The sequence below is a fragment of the Sebastes umbrosus genome, chromosome 15 (assembly GCF_015220745.1).
Source record: "Sebastes umbrosus isolate fSebUmb1 chromosome 15, fSebUmb1.pri, whole genome shotgun sequence".
NCBI classification, from domain to species: domain Eukaryota; kingdom Metazoa; phylum Chordata; class Actinopteri; order Perciformes; family Sebastidae; genus Sebastes; species Sebastes umbrosus.
The window spans coordinates 26,191,484-26,215,817 of record NC_051283.1 but is presented as its reverse complement, the minus strand read 5'-3'; the positions used below and the strand labels follow the sequence as shown (position 1 = coordinate 26,215,817).

General features: G+C 39.2%; 1 protein-coding gene across 2 annotated transcripts in view; it reads right to left on the bottom strand.

Annotated features, from left to right (window-relative positions):
• hivep1 (HIVEP zinc finger 1) overlaps nt 1–1,410 on the bottom strand; it is a 73,076-nt gene extending 71,666 nt beyond the window's left edge. Inside the window, exon 1 of one of the 2 annotated variants that reach the window (XM_037794172.1) lies at nt 1,297–1,410. The gene's annotated coding sequence lies outside the window, so the exon portion shown is untranslated. Of the gene's footprint in view, nt 1–963; nt 1,274–1,296 lie in introns of those variants that run through there. The other variant, XM_037794171.1, reaches the window with a different exon arrangement.
• Between the last annotated feature and the right edge of the window lie 22,924 nt (nt 1,411–24,334).

Here is a 24,334-nt window from a genome sequence, read left to right as displayed (position 1 = left end):
ATGACAGAAATATTTGGGGTTTAACTGCATGCAACGAAGTCAGCAAAAACAAATGCAATGTGGGAAATAGCGTATATTTTGGTGCCTGTGATATAATTAAAATATGAGAGAATATAAATATAGTGATGCACTGATTTTTTATTTTTTTCTGCAATCATGACAAAATACAGAAATATTTGGGGATTTAACTGCAAATATGAGATAATATAAATAGAGTGATGCTGCATGGATTTTTTTGTGTTTGTTGTTTTGCAAGGAGAGAGAGCTCCTGGCTTATTTGGTGCAATCATGACAAAATACAGGAATATTTGGGGATTTAACTGCATGCAATGAGGTCAGCAAAAACAATGCAATGTGGGAAATAGCGTATATTTTGTTGCCTTTGATATAATTAAAATATAAATATAGTGATGCACTGATTATTATTTTTTTTCTGCAAGGAGAGAGCTTCTGGTTTATTTGGTGCAATCATGACAGAAATATTTGGGGATTTAACTGCATGCAATGAAATCAGCAAAAACAAATGCAATGTAATATTTTGGGTATATTTTGTTGCCTGTGATATAATTAAAATATGAGAGAATATAAATAAAGTGATGCTGCACTGATTTTTTTTGTTTTGCAAGGAGAGAGAGCTTCTGGTTTATTTGGTGCAATCATGACAAAATACAGAAATATTTTAGGATTTAACTGCATGCAATGAAGTCAGCAATGCAATGTGTGGGAAATAGCGTATATTGTGTTGCCTGTTGCAACACGTGAACGCCCTGTAAAGAGAGGGAGGAGCCAGGGAAAACCCCTCACTGGCTCTCTCTGCTCTCTGCAACAGCCAGCAGCAGCAGCTCGAATGGGACATTTCCTCCTCCTCCTCTCCTCCTTCTTATCCAACACACAAAATAAAAACCTTTCGCGTCCACACATGCACATTTATCACAACATTATCAATGACAGAAATAAGCTTACCTATGGTGCAAAAATAATATATATAGCAACAAAGAGAAGAAGAGTGCTGCGTAGAGCTGGAGTTGTCTCCTCAGAGCTGCACGGTTTGCTGCAGAAGTCTCACAACAACACTGCGCCAAACACACCTGCTCCTCCACCTGAACAAACTAGACCTAACAGAGCGTTTAAAGTTCACAGCAGGCTCAAACCGGACGAGACACGATAAAAGCATGTCCGACTCTCTCTCTCTGTCTCTCTCTCTCTCTGCAGCCACCGACAGCACCGACCTATATATCACACTGACACACAGATAGAGCTCCAAAACACACAGATAAATAGCATATTAGTACTCACAGGTGCAGGGCTGTAACACACCTTTCAGTGTGAGGAGGTGGAGGAGGAGGAGGGGGGTGTATAGCTCTGTGTTTTCTCCCTTCACCTTCTCTCTCACTTTCTATTGCAGGAAACAGACAGGCCCTCTGACGTCACCGGGGGTCCCGTCTCCGCCTCCCAGCCACGGGGAGGGGGTCCTCTCCAGGCAGCAGGGGGCTCCCGACGGACGCAGTCACCAACAGCAAGGACCGCTTTGACCCAGGGGTCAGCAACCTGCAGCTCTGGAGCCACATGCGGCTCTTTAGATAGATAGTTAGATAGATAGTTAGATAGATAGATAGATAGATAGATAGATAGATAGTTAGATAGATAGATAGATAGATAGATAGATAGATAGATAGATAGATAGTTAAATAGATAGTTAGATAGATAGATAGATAGTTAAATAGATAGATAGTTAGATAGATAGATAGATAGATAAATAGATAGATAGTTAGATAGATAGATAGATAGATAGATAGATAGATAGTTAAATAGATAGTTAGATAGATAGATAGATAGTTAAATAGATAGATAGTTAGATAGATAGATAGATAGTTAAATAGATAGATAGTTAGATAGATAGATAGATAGATAGATAGATAGTAACTTTATTGAAATTCAAATATCCAGCATCACAGTTCCATAGTACAAAACATGTTAGTAAAAAGGCAGTAAAAAAGTTAGTAGTGCAAAGTACAAAGTAGAAAAAAATATACCAGATATAAAAATAAATTATAAAATGATAAAATGATGAAAAAAAACTGTTAAAACTGAATATAGTGCAGAGTAACAGCTGTGATACACGACTATTAAAAAAGTGAGTATAGTGCAGAAGAGACTGTTAAAAGTGGGTATAGTGCATTATTTTCCGTCCCCTCTCCAGTGGCTCCCTGGGGATTTTTTAAAATGGAAATGAATAACTGTTTTTTGTTTACATTTTTCATTTTTATTTATCATTGTTGTAGGTCTATGATATGGTGGAGTATTAGGGCAACATTGAGGAAAAAAAATTATTTGAGATTTCGAGAATAAAGTCATAATATTACAAGAATAAAGTCATAAGTTTACGAGAAAAAAGTCGTAATATTATAAAGTGGTAATTTTATGTGTTATTTTCTTTTCTCGTTAAGTTATGACTTTATTCTCGTAATATTACGACTTTTTTTCATAAAGTTATGACTTTATTCTCGTGATATTACGACTTTTTTCTCGTAAAGTTATGACTTTATTCTCGTAATATTATGATTTTATTCTCGTATTATTCCAACTTTTTTCTTGTAAAGTTATGACTTTATTCTTGTAATATTCAGACTTTTTTCTCGTTAAGTTATGACTTTATTCTTGTAATATTACAACTTTTTTTCTCGTAAAGTTATGACTTTATTCTCGTAATATTCAGACTTTTTTCTCGTAAAGTTATGACTTTAATCTCGTAATATAACGACTTTTTTCTCATTAAGTTATGACTTTAATCTCGTAATATAACGACTTTTTTCTCATTAAGTTATGACTTTATTCTCGTAATATTCAGACTTTTTTCTCGTAATATTATGACTTTATTCTGTAAATCTCTGATTTGTTTCCCTCAATGTGGCCCTAATACTCCGTAGTACATTGTCTCTTTGGCCCTCACTGCATTAGACTTATATACTATATACTTAGACTATAAACTGTGTTACCTTCATCACAATGCTCACATGTTTTGCGGCTCCAGAGAGATTTTTTTGTTTTTGTTTTTGCCTAAAATGTCTCTTTTGATAGTAAAGGCTGGTTTAAGCTACACTCCCTCCCTCCTCTCTTGTATTAATCGTTTCGAGTCGCTTCAAGAGGAGCCTCGGTTGTCGTGAGCCCCCCTAGCGGCCCCCCACAGCCTCTCTCCTCTTACATACTTTAGGACTGACGGTTCTCCCGGAGGTTCCTTGTTGTCAGGTCACGTTGTGCCCCTCCGCCACTACCGACCGGGCTTTCCCATGCACAAGCTCATAACAGCGGGTCTTTCTGCACTATAGTGCAGGGTAAATAAAAAAAAGTAGTGCGTGGCCTCCATTGGTGCAAAAACAACCACTCAAATAGCAGCAATTCAATAGTATCCCAATAGAAATGTTAATTTATGGGATTTGTTTTCCCAGATAATCATGACCTTGACCTGTACATTTCACCAGGTGTGGCTTTATTTGCAATAATGGTGGTTAATAAACATATAACTTTGAGTTTCCCAGGTAGGCTTACAATCCAAGTAGCCTATATTAATTTATATTAGTTTAATTCATAAGAGGAATTTACTACTCAAAGCCCCAGTAGAATGGAGAGCTCCAGGAATGACGTAATTTTGTTGGTCAACCAGGAAGTTAACATCACCCGGGGTTCCCTCAACAAAAAGCCAATGGTGGTTTTTCCATTGGGTTTTGGATTATTGCAGAAAATAAGCTTAGTGGCAAACAAACGTTTATGATACGAGTATACACAACGAGGCTGTGAAGGTGGACGAGTCGGCGTGATGACGTTTAGTTGTCTCATTTAGCCACTTGTTAGTGTCGTAAAGGCTTCAAAATTCACGAATGGAACATTAAAGGGACTGTTTGTAACTTCTTACACGTATAAATCACCCGGGTTGGTGTCCCATGCGCGCTCACGTGTAGCTACGCTGTTCAGACTCAGACTCCTACACAAACTACACGGAAGCACCAAAACCACAAAGTTCTATCTAGTGAAGCCCGTCTGTTAAACAGTGTTGGCCGCGGTCGGAGGACGCGGGGGAGACTGTAGCTCTGATCTCCAGGGCCAGAGTCTCTGCTCCTCTGCCTGCTTGCCTTCACTCAGCTCGCTCCACCTCTAGACGTGAATGCGCACACACTAAACACTGCAGAAGAGTTAGTTTAGCTCTGAGAATATCTAATGAATGTACAGGGGATGTTTGTGCAGAAATAACTGCTGCAGCTCCTCCAGACCAACAGAGGTTTCCCGTGTCTTGTGAAGTGACGGGGCTACGCAGCGAGAGACGTTATCGTCTCCGACCAAAACTCCGGTGTCTCCCCTGTTCCCTTCATCCGCGGTCGGGAGGCTGAGGCAGGAAAAGCCAACACTAGGATCAGCAGTGATTCATGGAGAGACCTTCGTCTGGTCAGCTAACATTACTGCCAAGCAGCTGAATTATAGAGTGATATTGTGGTTTTAGCTGACGTGTGTCGCCTCACTGTTTTGAGCGATGCTCGTTCATGTCTATGTAGAGCGAGCACAAGCGAGCCCAACGCTGACTTTCGTTGACTTAACGGCCACAGGTGACGCTGTTAACAAGCATTTCTGGTTCTTGCAAACAGTCACTTTAACTGACATATTTTATATCGTAGAACAAAACGTTAAAATCTCTTCAGCTTGTGTTAACCACAGACCTTATTTCAGGCATCTAACTAAAAACCAATTGACTTCCAAATGAGGGAACAGGAAGTGCTAAAATGCTAAAACTCATTTCTGGGTTTTAGGACTCATTCCTGTAGCACTCTATTAAAATTATGGGAGTTTTTTTTTTTTTTTTTTAATTAAGGCTTAAAGTTATGCCTAGGCTTCACTTTTATCTGTGTGAAGGACAGCTAACTTACAGTCTCAAACACAATAACAGAACACCAGTTGACAGACATTAAGTATATATTACATTTCTAACCAATGTCTCTTTATCTTATCCTCAAACATAAAACATAAAATGTCTGCTCCCCTTGTTGAACAAGCTGTGGTGGCACACTGTGAACAGCTTGAAAACGTACCTTAAAGTGTTAAGATCGGCCGTTTTATATGCTGAAAAAGTGTTACTTTACATCAAATTTAGCAACATAGACTACATAAAGACTGTAGTTTTTTTTGCGCAACTCAGTTAAACAAGTATCAGCCCATCACTGCAGAGGCTGGGAGGCTAAAGGAGCTATCTTTATCTCCAAAGCAGACATTCATTCTTTATTTTATAAGCAAAATAATATAAGTTAAAAAAAGGCTAATTGATTAAAATGAAAATTACTTTAACACCCTTTTTTAACAGCTCTCAAACTGAATGACAAGTGACTAACAATACACAACAACATTTAATCAGCTAATGTTTCCCAATTATGCTGAGGCTACACAAAATGAATAAATCTATGAGTGTCACTCCGTGTGCGTACACTAATATAGAGTCAAATGACCTTTGTGAATTCACACTCACTTTACATGTGTGTTTCCCCTGCGTTAACTCAGATTTTCCACAGTGGCTTTATCTTAGCGAGCCGTTTAGGCTGTTGTTTTAAAGCTAGTGAAGAGAAACATGGAGGGAAATTCTACATCTCGCTCAGTTTCACCTTTCTTCCAATAAACATGTGAAAAGGCCATGAAACGAGGCCACCCCGCAACGCAACATGTTCTCACAGCCCACACGGCCAAAGAAAGGTCTTTGAAACAAGATAATTGGCTTTAACTGTTGCATTAAGTGTGTTATAATTGTATGTTTTAAATTGTTGGTATCTTCATGTCATTGGCCACAGAAGAAAGTGGTTGCCTGGGTGAACTGGTGTGTCTAGCGCCAAGAAGACGCAGTGTTGTTATTTTTATCCTGTTGTCTGTAGTCCTCTAACCACCGTGAGTGTGAGTTGGACCAGCTATGACGAAGACGATAAAAGGTCATGCTATTTTCTGCCACATAGTCAGGAATAGCTCTCGAATAAATGCGTAAATAAATCGAAAGTTTTCACGCAGCAACTGAAGAAAATGTGTTTCGCAGGGCAACAACAACATGTGATGAAAACACGTGTATGAGGAAAACATGACAGTATAATTAGCACACAACTGACAGGCTGTTTTAATTAAAAAAACAGGCTCTTTTGTATTGAATTTAATGTTTTTGAGAGATGACCCAGATTACTGAACTAAACCGCAGTTTTAAACAGTTTTGAATTTTTCATACGAAGCTGCTGTTGCTGCAAAAAACTGTCTCTGAGAAACACACCGTCACCCAAAGAAACTTTGCTGCAGTGAGGCAAATCTCCCCATTAATAAGTGATTGTGTGACATCCGCCCACCTTCATATCACAGGCTTCCTGCAGACTGCAGAGTGGGACTCCTGGCTCAGCCGAGCTTTATGACTCACCTGTTTCAACTGCAACAACTTAAAATGGCACATTTGAATAGTGGAACTTTTTTTTTTTTTTTTCTCCAAGTATAAGAACGAGGTCTTGTCTTCTCACAGCCAGAACGTTTGTGCAGCTTTTCTGTCCATTTAGTATGAATGAATGAGGGGTGTTGATGACTTCATGCTTGTAAAAGTGTTTCAGCTTTCTCTCAAATGTGACGAAGCTTTCTGACAATTAAAATCATCTAAAATGTTAACAGACTTACATTTTTTTTTTCTGAGACTGAGACATTGCTCTGTGCATTCACTGCTGTCTGTACGCCCACATAAATATTGAGACGTTTTGGGTTTTTCAGTGCAGGATGAAAAAGGCAAGCAGGGGGAGGGAGGGTGTGTGATGTGAAAACCTTTTTACATAACCACATTTTTTTCCTGAGAAAACAGCTTGTTTGGTTTGAGCAAACGCAACGCCAAGAGTAGAACAATTGGTTTTTAATTGAGCCCTCAGCTGCCAGTCTGTTTGCCAAAGTCAATGCGAGCATCGATCAAATCAGAGTTTTTCTGTGGTCAAAGCTGGACCGGATTCATTTGTGTCTTTAAGATTCAGCAGAAATGCGGGTTTTGCTTTGGAAGTGTTTGTAATATTTCTAGTAATGAAGTCCGGAGGGGAGGGAGAGGTGCTGCTCTTCTCTCCTAATAATTCACCTCTTGGACAAATTCTCAGGCTTTCCATTCCCGCGTGGCACATTTGCAGTTTACAATAATAACAGTGGCGGATAGCCAACACTCAAAATTAATGGTCATTTTTGTAACAATTGGTCTTTGAATTTCATACTGAAGTAAACCAAGGCAGGCTTCTCACTGCCAGCCAACGGCCATTGAATTTGTCAGCTGAAAAGACGGCTAAAATGAAACGAGATTCAGCAGTATTTCTCGCTTAAAATGTTTTCAGAAGTAGATTTTAGTGGATTGTTTAGACGGAATAACAGAAAGCTTACAAGCAGGCAACCATATTGTTTCCTGTTTGAAACGGCGAGCAGAGAACCCGGGACCAATCAGGTGCATTTCACGATCGGGTACGTCACCGCTTGAACGGCCAGTTGAGTGGAACAGCGCGTCCTGGTGGACAGGTAGCGCTGGATTTAACATTATAGACAAGAGCACTGACTATTTGTGTAACAATTTAGCCACAGACTGAGACCATACACAGATATACAGATTCACAGACTGACCATACACGGTCCAGCTATATACTTGGTATTGACCGAGTCTTGTTTCCTCGTCTGAATTGAGGGTCTCGGGTTAGAGTGTCTGTCCTGTGCTGTACGATTTGTGATTGGTGATTTTTTGGGCTGTATAAATAAAATTTACTGGACTTGACCCCGTCACGCTTTTAAAGATAATATAGCTCTGCGTGTCAACTTACAGACTCAACAGAAGGTCAGAAGCCGCTCTGTTCGGATCCCCCTGACATTCCCAAACTCTGCCGTGTCAGTTAAACTCTTGTCAGCGCAGCAATATAATCACAGTCATTATAAAGAAGGGGACTTCCTCAACTGCCCCCAAAGCAGTGCTAGCGAACGGCTATTAATATCCTGGAGTGGTTACAGAAAATAAGCACAGCTGCCCAGCCGAGCTGTCCTCCTGAACAATAGCTTCTTATGTGAAGGGAAGGCACTGCTGTTTGTGTCGCTCTGTAACTGATGTTCACGGGGGTTCTGCTGCTGTTTTTCTATCTTTGTTTTCCTTTCGCATCAAAAATAGATATTTATTGAATGCGACCTTCCAAAGAAAGACGGTATTCATAAGGGAATGCCTGAGTGTCCTATTTCTCTTGGCACACGGTGAGGCGTTTTGGATAAAGATTGATGTTGCTGAAGTATTTATAGGGTGGCGTCCTTTCATCCCCCTTTCTTTTTTTCTTGCCTATGTACACTTCCTATTGCTGCAGATTTGCGAGGAACCGGCCATAAACACCTTGTATAAATACGGTACAATGCTTTTGACACCCCAAGCTGTCCCGTGGAGATAAGCTCTACCTTATGCACATATCACACCGGACAGCTTTCCCTTTAAACACCGTTACAGAACCCAGAGCGCAAACAGCCGCTCGACTCCCCAACAAACATTATATATTTCAGGATTTTCAATTAGAGGTACATGGATGTGAAAGGTAAATTATGAGGCTGTAATGTCCACTGCTCTCAGTGTAATTTGCATCCTTAAAGGGTGTTTTGTTTTTTTAAATCATCAAAGCAACAAAGTGTTGAGAGAGAAAATGTAACTGTTTCTGTATATTCTCCACAGCATCGACAGAAGACGTTACTGGATGCTTTGTTTACTCCGCAACATATGATGTTACATAACCGAGGCTGTTGCCGTGGCAACGCCAAGACTCCACCCCTCACCCAACCACCCTTAGACACTCACGTATAAACACACACACACCCTGCTCAGGCAACGGGACACTCTGCGACCACATGACTCGACTGGTTGATTTAACTCTCTATTAACGAGATAGCCTCTCTCTGGTGTCCGGAAACGTTGCTCCTAAGAGATATTTTACAGTCACCAGGAGGGGAAACATCTCCGCAATGATGATCCACCCCGGTGTTGTTTGATAGACAAATTAAACATTCACCACATTTTATTACTTGCACTCAAACAATCCTGTTATTTATGGCCGTGCATCAAAGCGCAGCCCACAAAAAAAAAGAAAAAAGAAGGGAGGTAAGCTCTCACCCAGGTTGCACAATCTAATGTACATGTTGTCGGCGGCTGGATGTCAACGGTGTGAGTCAGTTTTCATTACTTTGTGTGAGCAATCAGCTCCACTAGTTGAATTCAAGGTCAGGGAGGCTCTCCTGCCTTCCTGAGCCGCACAATAACAACCCCAGGCATCCCCGCGCAAGAGCTGTCTCTTTGTGTTGAAGGGTACAGCGCTGAGTACTCTCTCAGCTCTCCACGCCGTCTCAAAGCTCCGTTCACGCGCCATCTGACAGTCCATCGAACCGGCTTCTGGTCCAGGAGGCAGAAATAGGATCTGGGCCTTCCCCCCGCCGCTGTATCTGTCAGCAGACTGATCAATTAAAAGCCTTTTTTTTTGTGCTCCCCCTGGACAGTGATTTTACCCATCTCCAGTTTCAAAGAAAGCAGTCCAAAAGTATGAACTCGATGTCTGCAATGCTTCTTTACATCTTTTATATAATGGCATGCCACTATTGTAGCTTATAGAAAGTACACTATGAAGCTGGGCATACACTGTAGGACTTTAGAAATGTTATGTTACGCTCAGAATCCTCTCACACTGAGTCCACTGAGTTTTATTATTCTATGAGTTGTGAAAATTCGCAGTACAGGAAAGAAATGAATTCATTACGTGGGTGCAAGCGATGGCTCTAGTCCCAACGGGGCTAATGAATGAATGACATTAGCAGGAAGCTATCGTTCAGCTGCCTGGAGCACAATCACTACTGTCTAATCTTTCCTACTGTACATCTCTGATTCCAAGCTGTTCTGCAATCACCTGCCACAATCCATCTACAATCTATCTTTAAATTCTGCATCTCTGTATTCTTTTATTTCTTTATCATAAAGTGCTTTGTTCTGGGAGACAAAGTGAATGTTCGTATTATGCCATTTTGAATGATGACATTTGCACGGACGGTGGCTTTGAGTGGTCAATCAACCCTCTTTTGCCTTTGGACGAATGCGAAGAAAAACGCAGAAAATCAAGCCTGTTCCGAAAACTTTTAATGACGCACAAAAGTTTTGGAGTCGGTGTGTAAACGTGAGTGATGCAACGTGATGTCGTATTTTTTTATTTTTAAACGTGCAACAATTTTGGATTAAAAAAACAGACTTCAGAATGTGTCATCACTGCCAAGGTGGCGACGGCCGGAGCCACCCACTTTGAGCTTTACAACGGCTCTTCAGAAACCCGAGGGTGACATCACAGAGACTGCGTCCATATTTTATACAGTCTATAGTTAGTAATGTCATTTTGAGCTTGTCATCAACCATGACGTTAGTATTTAGAGCACCACTGTGCTTAAGTGCAGCCTGGTTCCAGTGTTTCCAATCAGCAAGGTTAAACTGATTTCTTTTCTCAGCAAATTAAATCAGGTATGGAAAAGGTATGCGTGTATAATCTGTTCACACATGCATGTTTCAGTGCTAGAGAGAGATTTTTCACATACATGTATATAAAGAAATGAAACCATGAACTCTCAAGGTCTTGCGGACGTCTTCCGGCACGCAGGGATCGTAAAAACTGTCCCAAAGCATGCAGCCTGGCACAGATCCAGAGATGCTAATCTAAAAAAAAAAAAAAAAAACAGTGTGTATGTGTGTGTGAGCAGCCATGATTGTTGGTCCTTGGAGGGAGAACATTTGACAGTATTCCCATGTCATCCATCACGGCAGAGCTGTGCAGTGAATACATGATTTGCAAGTCAGCTGCCTTTGTTTCACCTCTAGACGAGATATTAAAAAGTGTGTATAATTGTGTGTATAAGAAGCTGACATTCACACCTGTTTCATATGGAGATTTTGTTTGTGTAAATCTTCTCTGTTAAAGCTGGAGTCCACTCAAGCTAAAGCCACTTTTAAAGCTGGAGTAGGCAGATTGGAGCAAATATGATTTAAAAAAAGTTATTTTTATAAAACGGTCACTATATCGTGACAGCTAAAAAGTACACTACAAGATGTTTCTGAAAACATTTTACGCAAGAAATAGTAATTACAGTAACAGAATATTAATTCATATTTGATTAGCACTGCCTAGTTTGACCGTTTGATTTGAGGTTGTGAGTGATTGACAGCTGCCTCCGTTGAATGAACAGCCAATAGGAACGCTCTCTCTCTGAAATGACCTGTGATTGGTCAAAGTCTTCCGTCATGGGCAAGATTTTTTAAAGCCTGAAAACAGAGCTATGAGGAGGTACAGAAGTCTAGTTAACTCTCCGAACACTTTAATTACAATATGCTGAAAGGTTATTATAAAATTTTTGCCCAAATGATGCCAAAAACATTCTGCCCACTGCCGCTTTAAGGCCCGACTTTAAGCATCGTCCAGTATGTGGATTTGATGTTTAATCAGCGGAGCAGAAGTGGAAAGATTTTACGCCCGACACTAATCGCTGGTGAGAAAATCACTTTGCCCGGTGCCAGCTTTAAACGCAGCACTTCTTCTCGGAAAAGTATCGCTGAGGTAAACACCGTTTCCGTGCCCCGATCGACCCCGGTGGCTCCATCCAGCTCTGAGCGTCCTGCAAAGTGAGCCCTTAGGAAAAATAAATCCCCCCCTTTTTTACTGCTCCCATGTGACCCACATATTGTCCAGAGAGGGGGAAAAAAATCAAATGTTATTTGAGCCACTCTTTAAAGCACGGCCAACATCCTTGCCCTGCGTTGAGTCACTGCCACAGACTCGGTGCCACTGCCAGTGAGTTTTACTACAGTCCAGCTGAGTTTCCATTCAACTGCAGACACAAACCTGCAGACCGGGCTACGACACCAGAGCCAGAGCTGTGACGACACCGCCACGGCATCGCCGAGTGGGATGTGGGTTGAGGGAGGCCAGACTGAAAATCCCTGGATCCTAAAGTAGAGAGGAGTGTTTTCGGGGAGAAGCCTGGTGTTGTGTCAACATTTCCAGTGACGTTACCACAGAGGGAAAAATCCCTGCTGTTGGGAAGGCCAGGCTGTGCTAATAAGGGAAAATGCTTTGAGTGTCTGCTTATATGACAGTAAATGCACTATTATGAGAGGAGAAATTCAATAATTCCATTCCAGGGTGGAGTAGAAAAGAAATATTATATAAAGAGAGTATTATGTATTACTGTGGCTACAAATATGTATAGCAGTGCTTAAAAACCATGCCATGCACTTACCATTGAGGACTTGGGAGGTTTTAACTATCTGGACAGGGTAGTTTTAGGATGAATTGGTTTGTAATATCCTTATTAAGTTAACTACTAGTTTTAAGATAGTGATTTACTAAAGCTACAACCACACTAATATGTTTTCCTTTTAAAATGCATAACTTTTGCTACGTTTATTACAATGACGCAGACACCCACGATCGCTTCTTGATTGGCTATTATCAGTCATGACGTGTGAACAAACGACATCTGCTATATTAATGCAATGCTGAATCCCGTATAAAGAACCTTTAACGTTGAATGTGATACTTGTTTGTCATGGGTTGTGAATTTACAGGGGATACCAAACGCAGAGTTACAGGCAGAAAAGGTAGTTTTTAAATAAAAGCGAGATTTAATAAATCCAGCTGAATAATCCAAACAACAACAAAAACACCAGGCATTGAGAAAAACAAAAATGCAGGGAGGGGAACAAAGTACAAAAGAACAAATCCAACAAACAACAAAAAAACAAACTGAGAACAAAACCAAAAATCACCAACCAGGGGAACATGAGGAACACCAGGATCAGGGCAGGAGGTAACAAGCAAAACGGAGGAGCAGGTAGACGGGGCTGGAGCGACAATCGAACTGACAAAGACAGAGGGGAACACACAGGCTTAAATACAAGACAGTGATTAAACACAGGTGAAACAAATCAGGGCGGGGCAGACAATCAACAAAGGCGGGAAAACAAACAAAGGTAGGAAGTAAAACCAGACAAGACACAAGAGGAGTGAATTACAAAATAAAACAGGAAACACTGGAATGAGATAATATAAAAGAAACCAAACACAACACAAACCAAAATCACATTAACATAACTAATAACAAGAGACAATCTTAACTTATAACAAAAGCAAAGCCAGAACATGGCATTGTTAGACTCAGCATCTTCAGTGTTTGACTTAAGGCACAACAATACAAATAAGATATAACTATAATCTAATTAAAGAACTAAAATGTGAGAAGAATTCAAATACTTGGAGACATTTAGAAACTTTTCTTGGTTAAAATAACCATCATACATTTCCTTAACAAGGGGTGGTGTAACATTGCACCGATTCATGAGCTCACCATTTCTTCAGAAAAGATTGCAGAAGTGAAAGTGAAAAAGGCGATTCAAAAACTGGCATGTGTCCGACTCCTACTTCATTTTTTAAAAACAGCACATGAGAAAACATATAAATGCATCTCTAACTTTACATCTTAAGTACGACAAGGCACCTAAAAGTTCTCAAAATCCATCAATGAGTTTGGCGTATGCACTCGTTATGTAACATTTCTGACACATCGTCTATTCCATCTTTTAAATTCAAGTTTTAATGGTTTGTTTCCACTTGTTTGCACTCTGAATGCCTGGAAAACATTTGCGGGAAGAAGAGGAGGAAAAAAAAAAACGGAGGGGAAAGAATCATGTCAGCTGTATTGTTTCTACTTTTAGAACCTTCACTGGAAAAGAAAAGAGGGCAGGAAACAAAGAAACACACTGGGTTTCTTTGGAAAAATGCTGCATTAGCCGGAGAGGGGAGGAGGAGCCGGATGCAGCTCCCCTGGTACTTCATACATCAGCTGATTTATGGGTTACACACAGCACTTAATAACCCTCTACTGTCCCTGTGAGCACGGGCCCTGGGGAGCCTCAAAGTAGTCCACCGGCTGAAGCGGAGAGCAAAGAGACCCAGTGGTCGGCGGGTTGGGGGAACCTCCAGTATCCAATATATTGATCCATTAATTGTTCTCTGAGTGCTGCAAAGAACATGTTTTGTGCTCGACTTGGAGATCTACCTTGTGTGACGCTGCTCACGTCACATCCACACTGATTCGCGTTTATGGTTTGTGTTACATTAAAGTTCTGGTTCAGTCCTATTGGTTTTGATTTTAATGATCATCACCAAATCAGTGGCTGAGATCTGGAAACACTATGACATTGCTAAAAAAAGATGTGCAATTGGGCCAAAAACATCTGCAGTCATACGATTTAGACAGATTGTAAAGTCAAATCGAAACCGTTTTATTTGGAAGTGAACGCCCCAAGATGGGAATTACGGTAAGTGTTGTGGGTCAAAGATAAACCACAGAAGTCTGAATCTGTTACGGATGTTTACAACAAACCATATTGGTAATAATTCCAGTGTTTTGAATGTATCTTCTCTTCTAAATGAAGTTTGACTAACTAATGGATTTGTTTACCACCAGGAATACGCTCATGTGCCTTCTTCTGGTCTGGTTTTTGAGGCTCTAGTCTGCCCGTGACGGAGGTTTTTCGGCCAATTCAGCATGTTGATTCAGCATATTTTCCCAAAATGTAAAATTATTCCTTTAAGAGTGGAGACTAGGAGTGTGTTCCAATGCACGTACTTCCAGAAGTACACTTCAATGTAGTGCTCTTTGTGCACTCTGTACTCACTTGAGTAGTGTGTAAATTTCAACGGGGTAGGGTCGTCTCAAATCGAATAATCTGCGGCGCACTAACCAGAAATGACGATTGCAGCATTTGACCGCGTCTCGCTACCCGCCAAAATATCCTCTGAAAAAAAATAAAAGCAAAGTGGAAATTACGTTTCCAACGCCGTCGCCTACGCCAACGATGTGTCGTCCTGTTGGCTGAAAATGCACCGGTATGTTTACGTATTGTTTTATTCTGTTATCTACGTATGTTTGAATAGTGGTCGTGGTCCCGCCCCTTCTGCTACGTAGCCAAGATGGCGACAGTTGAGTGTGGAAAGTGTCCAGCGTTGCACACTCAACGATCTGACCGTTTTGAGTACAACATCCAGGTACTTTGAGTGCACTACATTTTGCCGTACTTCCCAGTGTGAACGCATTTATGCACTCAAAATAGTAAGTGTAAGTACAGAAGTACGCGGATTGGAACACACTCCAAGACTCTTGTTGTTGTTTGTTGAGAGCACAAATAACATACGTCAGACTGAATTCCAGTGATTCAAGTGCTAGGATTGTAGATTCCTGTATTTGTCTTGTTTATTTTTAGCTTCTTGTTTAGTTTAGTTTTAATTGACTGGTTAAACTAGTTTTGGTTTCTGTCTTTACCCATACTGTCATCTGACATTAACGAAGAGGAAACGAAAGCATCTTGGTCACTTGCTGACATATGAAATACAGTGTTTCCCCAAAGAGACCGAGTGTGTGAACTTTGTACTGCCAGGGTCACGCAGAATAGTTCAAACATTTTCTTTGATACTGTGGATATCAAACTATGCAAGCTATATATATTGTTAAATCATTATGGCCTTCTCATCAACCTCAAAAGTTAACAAAAACATATATTCTATTATATTCTATCTCAAATTGTGGGAAGAGTTTCCTCAAATTATCAAATAATTTCTTTTCACATCTTCCACAGTCAGATCTGATCACTGTGGACTGGAAACATGGGATTAAGTAGTTAAAGTATATTAGCTGTAATCAAATGCAGGCTCTCCCCAGTGCTGCTCTCTCTCATCTTCACTGCTCTCTTGATACTACAGCTGGCAGCAGCTGCGGCTTTCATTTATTTTTCTCTCTGATAGACAGACAAGTTAAAAAAAAAAAAAGTCTTCTCATTGGAAATACAAATTGTTTTAGGATGATGAGGCATTCATACAGGATCACGTAAACAGTGAAGTATGAGGGCTTTGACTGCAGTGGACAATCATACAGTTGTTACTGTGTTTGAAGCTCTCTCACGCCCCCTGTGGACAAAACACAAACACATTTCTAACAGCACTTTCTACACCTGAATTAATATCAATAACAAATAATAGAATATCAGACCCCAAATACTTTTGTTGTAATATTTATAAAGAGGTGATTCTGATGAAATCTGTTCTTTTTTGTTTCTTTGTGGTGGTAGTTTTTGCAGCATGCACAAAACAAACAGTTTTTATTTCATTCTATGTAACTGCCCTGTTACTGTATGTATGTGTGCAATGGTGTCAATAAGTACTGTACAATTAAACCTTAAATTCTACAGTACTTGTGCTTTATTTGAGTATTTTTAATTTAATGCTTCTTTATACTTCTACACTATATTTCAGAGATAAATATTTTACTTTACACAGCATTTATCTGACAGCTGTAGTTACAAGTTACTTTGCAGATTAAGATTTTAAAAACCTATAATGATCCTGTAAAAAACAAAGCATTGTTATACAGTAAATTAGGCCACCTGGCAGTTTATAAAATGCGTAAAAGTAGCTCTTTAATGTCTGAAATGTTATCTTTTTACAGTAAATCAGAATTAGAATCACCTTTATTGGCCTAGAAGCTTATGAGTGCACATACAAAGAATATGACTGCATGTCTCTCAATGTCTTTACACAGAAATAGTAAGTAGGGGCAGGGACAACAAAGCTGGATGAATAAAGGGTAGAAAGGATAGACAGGACTGTTATGTACACAAGTAGTGAAAAAATTAGGTGTATATATATAAATATTATATAAATTAGGGCGATTAAAATCGAACGATTAAAATATTTAATCGCGATTAATCACAAATTAATCACACATTTTGTATATGTTTTGTTCAAAATGTACCTTGAAATGAGATTTGTCAAGTATTTAATACTCTTATCAACATGGGAGACGGCAAATATGCTGCTTTATGCAAATGTATGTATATATTCATTATTGGAAATCAATTAACAAAAAAAAAACAATGACAGATATTGATCCAGAAACCCTCACAGGTACTGCATTTAGCATAAAGCAATATGCTCAAATCATAACATGTCAGTGTGCTGACTTGACTATGACTTGCCCCAAACTGCATGTGATTATCATAAAGTGGGCATGTCTGTAAAGAGGAGACTCGTGGGTACCCATAGAACCCGTTTTCATTCACATATTTGGGGGTCAGAGGTCAAGGAATTTTGGCATCGACTTGGTACGGAGTACGCAACTCTAAAGTTCCTCTCAGCTCAGAGCATTTTAGCATCTTTCAGCTCATTTTTTTGGTTTTCCACGTCGCAACTTTATTGATTTAGTTCAGTCTCATTTTTGGCCGCAGCTGTTTTGAGCGAAAAAACTCTAAAATCTGACCGTAAACTACCTGCTCAGCACTAAACAGCAGACAGACACAGTTAGAGAATAGTTTTGTGAACAAAGTGGAGCATTAAGCAGCTAAAGTTTCAGAAATTTCCCCCAGGAGTTGGAGGAGACCAAAAACAGAGCTAAAAGAGAGAGAATATTGGGCTGGTGGACAAACTGAAATCACTCCAAATGAATGATAATGTAGCTCTGTGTCTGCTGGATGTGTAAATAAGATACTTGCGGTGATTATATGTGGGTGTTGTGTTTGGTTGAAAAAGCCATTTATTGCAGGTTTAAAATGAATTGAAATTAAATTGACTCTGGTATATTTGAAGTGACGTAACCAACCTCCTCCAACTCCTGGGAGATTTTTCAGCGCATCCTCGTGTCTCCACTTCTGCTCCACCGCTGTGACAATCTGATCTTTCTCTTCACTTCGTGTCGTGTTTGATAACTGCTCTGTGCTGCAGCCTCTGGGCCGTCTGTCAGTTTAAACCCACCGCTGCAACTGACTGATTTAAAAAACACTCAAGTCTGATTCTCAGGTCCGTCCATGCAGAATCGAGCATCAAATTCAACCCCAAAAAAACATCAGTGATGTTTTCGGGGGCTCACTTGGGTATAAGAACAACCCCTCAGTTGAGTCCCACATTGATGAATTATACATGCCTCGCATCACACCTCCCACGCTCCGTCTTATGTAATGTCAGCCACGCGTGGAGAAGCGTATGAGTGTACGTGTGTCTATGTGGATGTATTTATATCCAGACTGGGATTGAGGGAACGGTGACTCATTCTCTTTGCTCTTTATTTTTACCCCACAATCTGCCCACCCACCCATCGCCTATTTCTAAGAAGAAGAAGAAAAGAAAGAGTATTAGTTTAGACATTTCCCAACTGAACAATGTTGTTCTAATATCACTGCATCGTCTTCACCCCGAACTTAAGAGAAAATAAATATAATAATGTTAATCAACCTCCTGTAGGATCATTTTCTCTCCTATAAACAACAGTGCACGGGGAAATTGTAAGAATAAAGGAACTGATAAGACATCTTTGTTCCTCTCCAGAAACATCACTTGATTATACAGTATACGTTAATCTTCTAGGGATGGTGGAGGAAGCTTTTTTGAGTCAATGGGTATTCACTGAGCCAATTAATTTCAGTAGTTAATACGGTTTAGGAGTACAACCCAAAGCTGCTGCTTTAAGACCTTCTAATGTGTGTTTTAGAGCCTTGAACAAATTATTTTATACTCTCACCTGCCATTTGTCTGCTTCTTCTGACTGTATATCACTCTGAGCAGAATTTCTTCTATAAAAAAAGTATAAAATAAATTAATTGATAAAATTATTAGGGCTGTAAAAGTTAACGTGATAATAACACATTAATGCAAATTCGTTTAAACGCCACTAATTTCTTTAACGCATTAACGAACTTGCGATTTTTAGGTTGTAGCGGGCTCAGTTTTAAAGCTAGAGTGAAGATACTATCAAATGAAACTAGAAAACCTAAGGAATATGTATGTAGTATGTCATACTAGCTTGTTGTGAAGGAGGTTAAATAACGCTCCAAACGAGCGTCACACCAAGAGTGGCTGATCCTCAAAAACGCTGCAAACACGCAGTAAAGTACTCCATCCCCTCCCTACACTGCCTCCGACAAGAACTGATCATATTTGGTGCATAGTCAGTATTTTAAGAGACTGCAGTCAGCACAAATCCAGCATTATGTTTTATTACATAACGCTACACCTGCCTGAAACTCTCATCCAGTGCTCAGCAACCTGCAAGCTCAGTTCACACCTGCCAACACATCACCGTCACATTCCTGCTCAGCACAACTGCGCTAATCAGCATTTACCTCCAAACCAACACTGGTGGAAAGGTCAGCGTCCCAGCCAGCGGACTGAGAGTAATGGCCGGGTTAACGGTGCTCCTATCCCTCCCCTCGCTGAGGGGAAAGTCACAGGATGGCGGACGAAGCCCAAATCAGCGGCGACATCTCAGCGGTGGCTTGTTACCGCCACCGACCCCGTGTGCTCAATCAAAATGTCAGGGCCCAGGCCTGGCAGGAAGGCTCAGGTCCGGGCAGGCAGGTCTGGAGAGGGCCTGATAGGGGTCCACCATTGTCCCCTCCATCTCAAAGAATGTCATCCTCCCTGTCTGTGGCATTTTACTTGTCGGCCACGTGCTATACAAAGGCGGTGCCAAAAGGGAATCTCTCTAGAGTCAGACAGTGATAGGTAGTTAGTAGTAGTAGTTAGTATCATGGATGGATTACTGAGTGGGCCTACGGGGATCAGGCCTAAGGGCCCCAAAGAGATGCAAACACTAGGATACTCAGAACGACCACAAACATGCAAAACAACTACAGCCCAAAGAGACACAAAACAACCTTAAAAGAGATGCAAAACAACCACAAAGAGACACAAACAACCTTAAAGAGATGCAAAAGAGAACCACAAAGAGATGCAAAACGACCACAAGACGCAAACAACCACAAAGATGCGCAAAACTATACCCCGGATGCAAAACTATACCACAGAGACACAAAAGAACCTCAAAGAGATGCAGAAAAACCACAAAGAAACGCAAAATGATCACAAAGAAACGCATAACTACCATAGAGATGCAAAACAACGATGATACGACCACAAAGAGACACAAAACTACCACAGAGAGACTCAAAACAAGCACAAACAGATGCGAAACAACTACAGTACAAAGAGACACAAAACAACCTTAAAAGATATGCAAAAGAGAACCACAAAGAAATGCGAAACGACCACAAAGACGCAATAATTGACCACAAATAGAGACAAACAACCTTAAAGAGATGCAAAAGAGAACAACAGATTTGCAAAACAACCACAAAGAGACATAAAACTACCACTAAGAGAGGCAAAACAACCACAAACAGATGTGAAACAATTACAGTACAAAGAGACACAAAACAACCTTAAAAGAGATGCAAAAGAGACAGAAAACAATCACAAAGGGATGTAAAATGACCACAAAGACGCATAAAAACTACCACAAAGACACACAAAACTACCACAATGATGCACAAAACAACCACAAAGATGCGCAAAACTAGGGCTGACCGATAAATCGCATTTTCATTGTCATCGCGATATGAACATGCTCGATAAACACATCGCAAAAGGCTGTCTGAAAAGCGATGAATAAAGAAAAATCATTTTATTTAGGGATGGTTAACAAAACCGACAGTGGTGTAGTGGTCGTTGACAAAGAGGGTGTACTATTAGGTAGAGATGGGTGGTTACAGAGGAGGAAGTGGGTATACTCTCCTATTCAAATGGCTTTTTGGCTGATAGGTGGGTATACTGTTAACCAGAAAAAGAGGTGGATATACTCCATATACTCGCGCATACCCTCCACTACATCACTGACCGCAGAGATGCAAAACAAGCACAAAAACACAAAACAACCATACTGGGAAGAAAAACAACCAGAAAGAGACGCAAAACGACCACAAAGAAGTTGTTATCTGGAAGTCTTGCTCCTATGTAGGAGGGGTGGGGAGGCCTTTAACATTGTCTGATAATCTGTCCATGGCTGTAGACTATTTGGAGTTCTTCACAAGTTTCCAAACCCGCCCCTGGTGTTACATAACTGTTCTGGTTGGATGTGGAGTTAGAAGGAGCGGTCCTGAAGAGCAGGGACGACAAACGTTTTTTACGGTGGGGGAATCCATTATTGATGAGGATGAAGCTTGTTTATAGCACAACTCGTTTGGATCAAGAAGCCACCACCAGACACTTTGCAGTTATAACTGAACACGTTACATAACAGAGCGGCGGAGTGGATGGAGGAGGAAATCCTTTAGTCTTGTGTCTGAAAAGCATCCGACATGCTCGCTGTGCAGCGTGATGCTATCTCGGCTGCGAGACATGTTCTGTCTTATCATCACACTGTGTGAAACGTGTCATCCTCAAACAGACACATCGTGTCTGATGGAGATTCTTATCACAACGTCAAATCGCTTTTGTCCATCTGACAAGGAAAGAGAAACTAAATCCTGTCAGAAGGGAAAGAAAGAAAACGGCTCTTCAAAGCACATTTCACTCAAAGGACGGGTGACATTTCTGCAGATGTGAACGTGTTTGCCAAAAGGTTTTAGAGGCAGTGAGCAGAGTCGCTGAATGTCAGAAAAATTTTCAAAAAAAGTTTGAAAAAATGTCAGAAAAATGTCTGGAAAAAAAGTACAAAAAAAAAAAAGTGAGAAAAAGGTAAAAAAGAATGTGGGAAAAAAAAAATAAAATAAAAAAAAAGTCTGGAAAAAAAAAAAATGTCTGAAAAAAGGTTTTTAAAGAAATGCCCGAAAAAATGTCTGATAATATTGTCCGAAAAATAGTTTAAAAAAATGTACGGAAAAATGTCAGAAAAAAAGTAAAAAAAAAAAAAAGTAAAAACAACTGTCTGAAAAGGGTCAGAAAAAAGAGTTTGGAAAAATGTTTGGAAGAAAAAGTAAAAAAAAAAAATTGTCAGAAAAATGTCAGGAAAGAAAGTTTGAAAAAATGTCAGAAAAATGTCTGGAAAAAAAATAAAAAAAAAAAAAAATGTGGGAAAAGGTAAAAAAGAATGTTGGAAAAAAAAGTAAAAAAAAAAAAAAGTTTGGAAAAAAAAAATGTGACAAAAAGGTAAAAATGAATGTCGGAAAAAAAAAGTAAAAAAAAAAAATTGTCAGAAAAATGTCAGGAAAAAAAGTTTGAAATAATGTCAGAAAAATGTCTGGAAAAAAAGTAAAAAAAAAAAAATGTGAGAAAAAGGTAAAAAAAGAATGTCGGAAAAAAAAAGTAAAAAAAAAAAAGTTTGGAAAAAAAAAAAAATGTCGGAAAAAAGGTTTTTAAAGAAATGCCCGAAAAAATGTCTGAAAAAAAAAAAAAAAAAAAAAAAATAGAAATGTCTGATAATATTGTCCGAAAAATAGTTTAAAAAAATGTACGGAAAAATGTCAGAAAAAAAGTAAAAAAAAAAAAAAGTAAAAACAACTGTCTGAAAAGGGTCAGAAAAAAGAGTTTGGAAAAATGTTTGGAAGAAAAAGTAAAAAAAAAAAATTGTCAGAAAAATGTCAGGAAAAAAAGTTTGAAATAATGTCAGAAAAATGTCTGGAAAAAAAGCAAAAAAAAAAAAAAAATGTGAGAAAAAGGTAAAAAAGAATGTCTGGTAAAAAAAAAAAAAATGTCTGAAAAAGGTTTTTAAAGAAATGCTCGAAAAATGTCTGAAATAAAAAAAAAATAAAAAAAATAGAAATGTCTGAAAATATTGTCAGAAAAATGTCTGGAAAAAAAGTACAAAAAAAAAATGTGAGAAAAAGGTAAAAAAGAATGTCGGAAAAAAAAAGTAAAAAAAAAAAAAGTTTGGAAAAAAAAAAAAATGTCGGAAAAAAGATTTTTAAAGAAATGCCCGAAAAAATGTCTGAAAAAAAAAAAAAAAAAAAAAAAAATAGAAATGTCTGATAATATTGTCCGAAAAATAGTTTAAAAAAATGTACAGAAAAATGTCTGAAAAAAAGTTTTTAAAAACAACTGTCTGAAAAGGGTCAGAAAAAAGAGTTTGGAAAAATGTTTGGAAGAAAAGTAAAAAAAAAACAATTGTCAGAAAAATGTCAGGAAAAAAAGTTTGAAATAATGTCAGAAAAATGTCTGGAAAAAAAGTAAAAAAAAAAAAAATGTGAGAAATAGAATGTCGAAAAAAAAGTTAAAAAAAAGTAAAAAAAAAAAATGTCTGGTAAAAAAAAAAAAAATGTCTGAAAAAGGTTTTTAAAGAAATGCTTGAAAAATGTCTGAAATAAAAAAAAAAAAATAAAAAAATAGAAATGTCTGAAAATATTGTCCGAAAAATAGTTAAAAAAATGTCCAGAAAAATGTCTGAAAAAAAGTTTTTAAAAAAAAGTAATCCAGCAATCCAGCGGTACATGTCCACCAGGTCCGGCGAGGACACTAGGGGGTGCGCTGCTCCACTCAGCTGGCCGTTCAAGCGGTGATGTACCCCATTGGTGAATGCACCTGATTGGTCTCTGGTTTTTTGCTTGCCGTTTCCAGATACGTTCCAGCTGAATTGGACAAATGAAGTGGGTTTCTTCCAAAGTTATAGTCTTTTTACGACAACATTTTGGAAAAGTAGCTAACCCAAAATTTGTCTAGACTGCTGAAGCCTCATTTTAGCTTCGGCTGAATTTTAACATGCATTTTTACACTAAATGCCCCTCATCCACCACAAAGGAATTGCTTTAAGAAGGGATCTCAATTACATACAACCAATAACTCTTTCAATGAATCTATCATTTAACAAGGATATTAATTAATTCACACTTGGCTGTGGCCTTTCTGTTTGCATGCTCTCTCATTGCGAAAAACTACCCGTAGGTATGAGTGTGAATGCCTGTCTGTCTGTGTGCCCTGTGATTGACTGGTAACCTGTCCAGGAGGACCCTGCCTCTCGCTCAATATGACCTTAGATGGACTCCAGTCCTCCGGGACCCTGCACAAGATAAGTGGGTATATCTGTAGATAATGGACGGATGGATAGACGGATAATTACCTGTCAGTCAACTGTTAACATCTACTTTACATGGATGTTACTGCTATTTACTGTGCAAGTATACCTTGTGGTTTGTTTTCAGATGTAGAAATGGTACTTGTATTAAGGCTACGGTAGGTAATGTTAGTAGCAAGAGTACGCTAGATGTTAAAAATTAACCCGGCCCAGTGTTGCCAACTCTTTTCCAATGAAAGCAGCTAGCAGCACTAGCTCCGAAAGTCCCTAAATCTAGTGATCTAGTGTATCTGATCTAGTGTACGCAGGCAGGCAGGTCGGTAGCTTATTCTTATTAATATGTAATTCCATTTCTGCAAATAGATCGACCTAAATGTTACACACTTTTCCTTTAAGTAAATGTAATAATACTACAGAGTAACAATACTCCGTTACAAGTTAATGT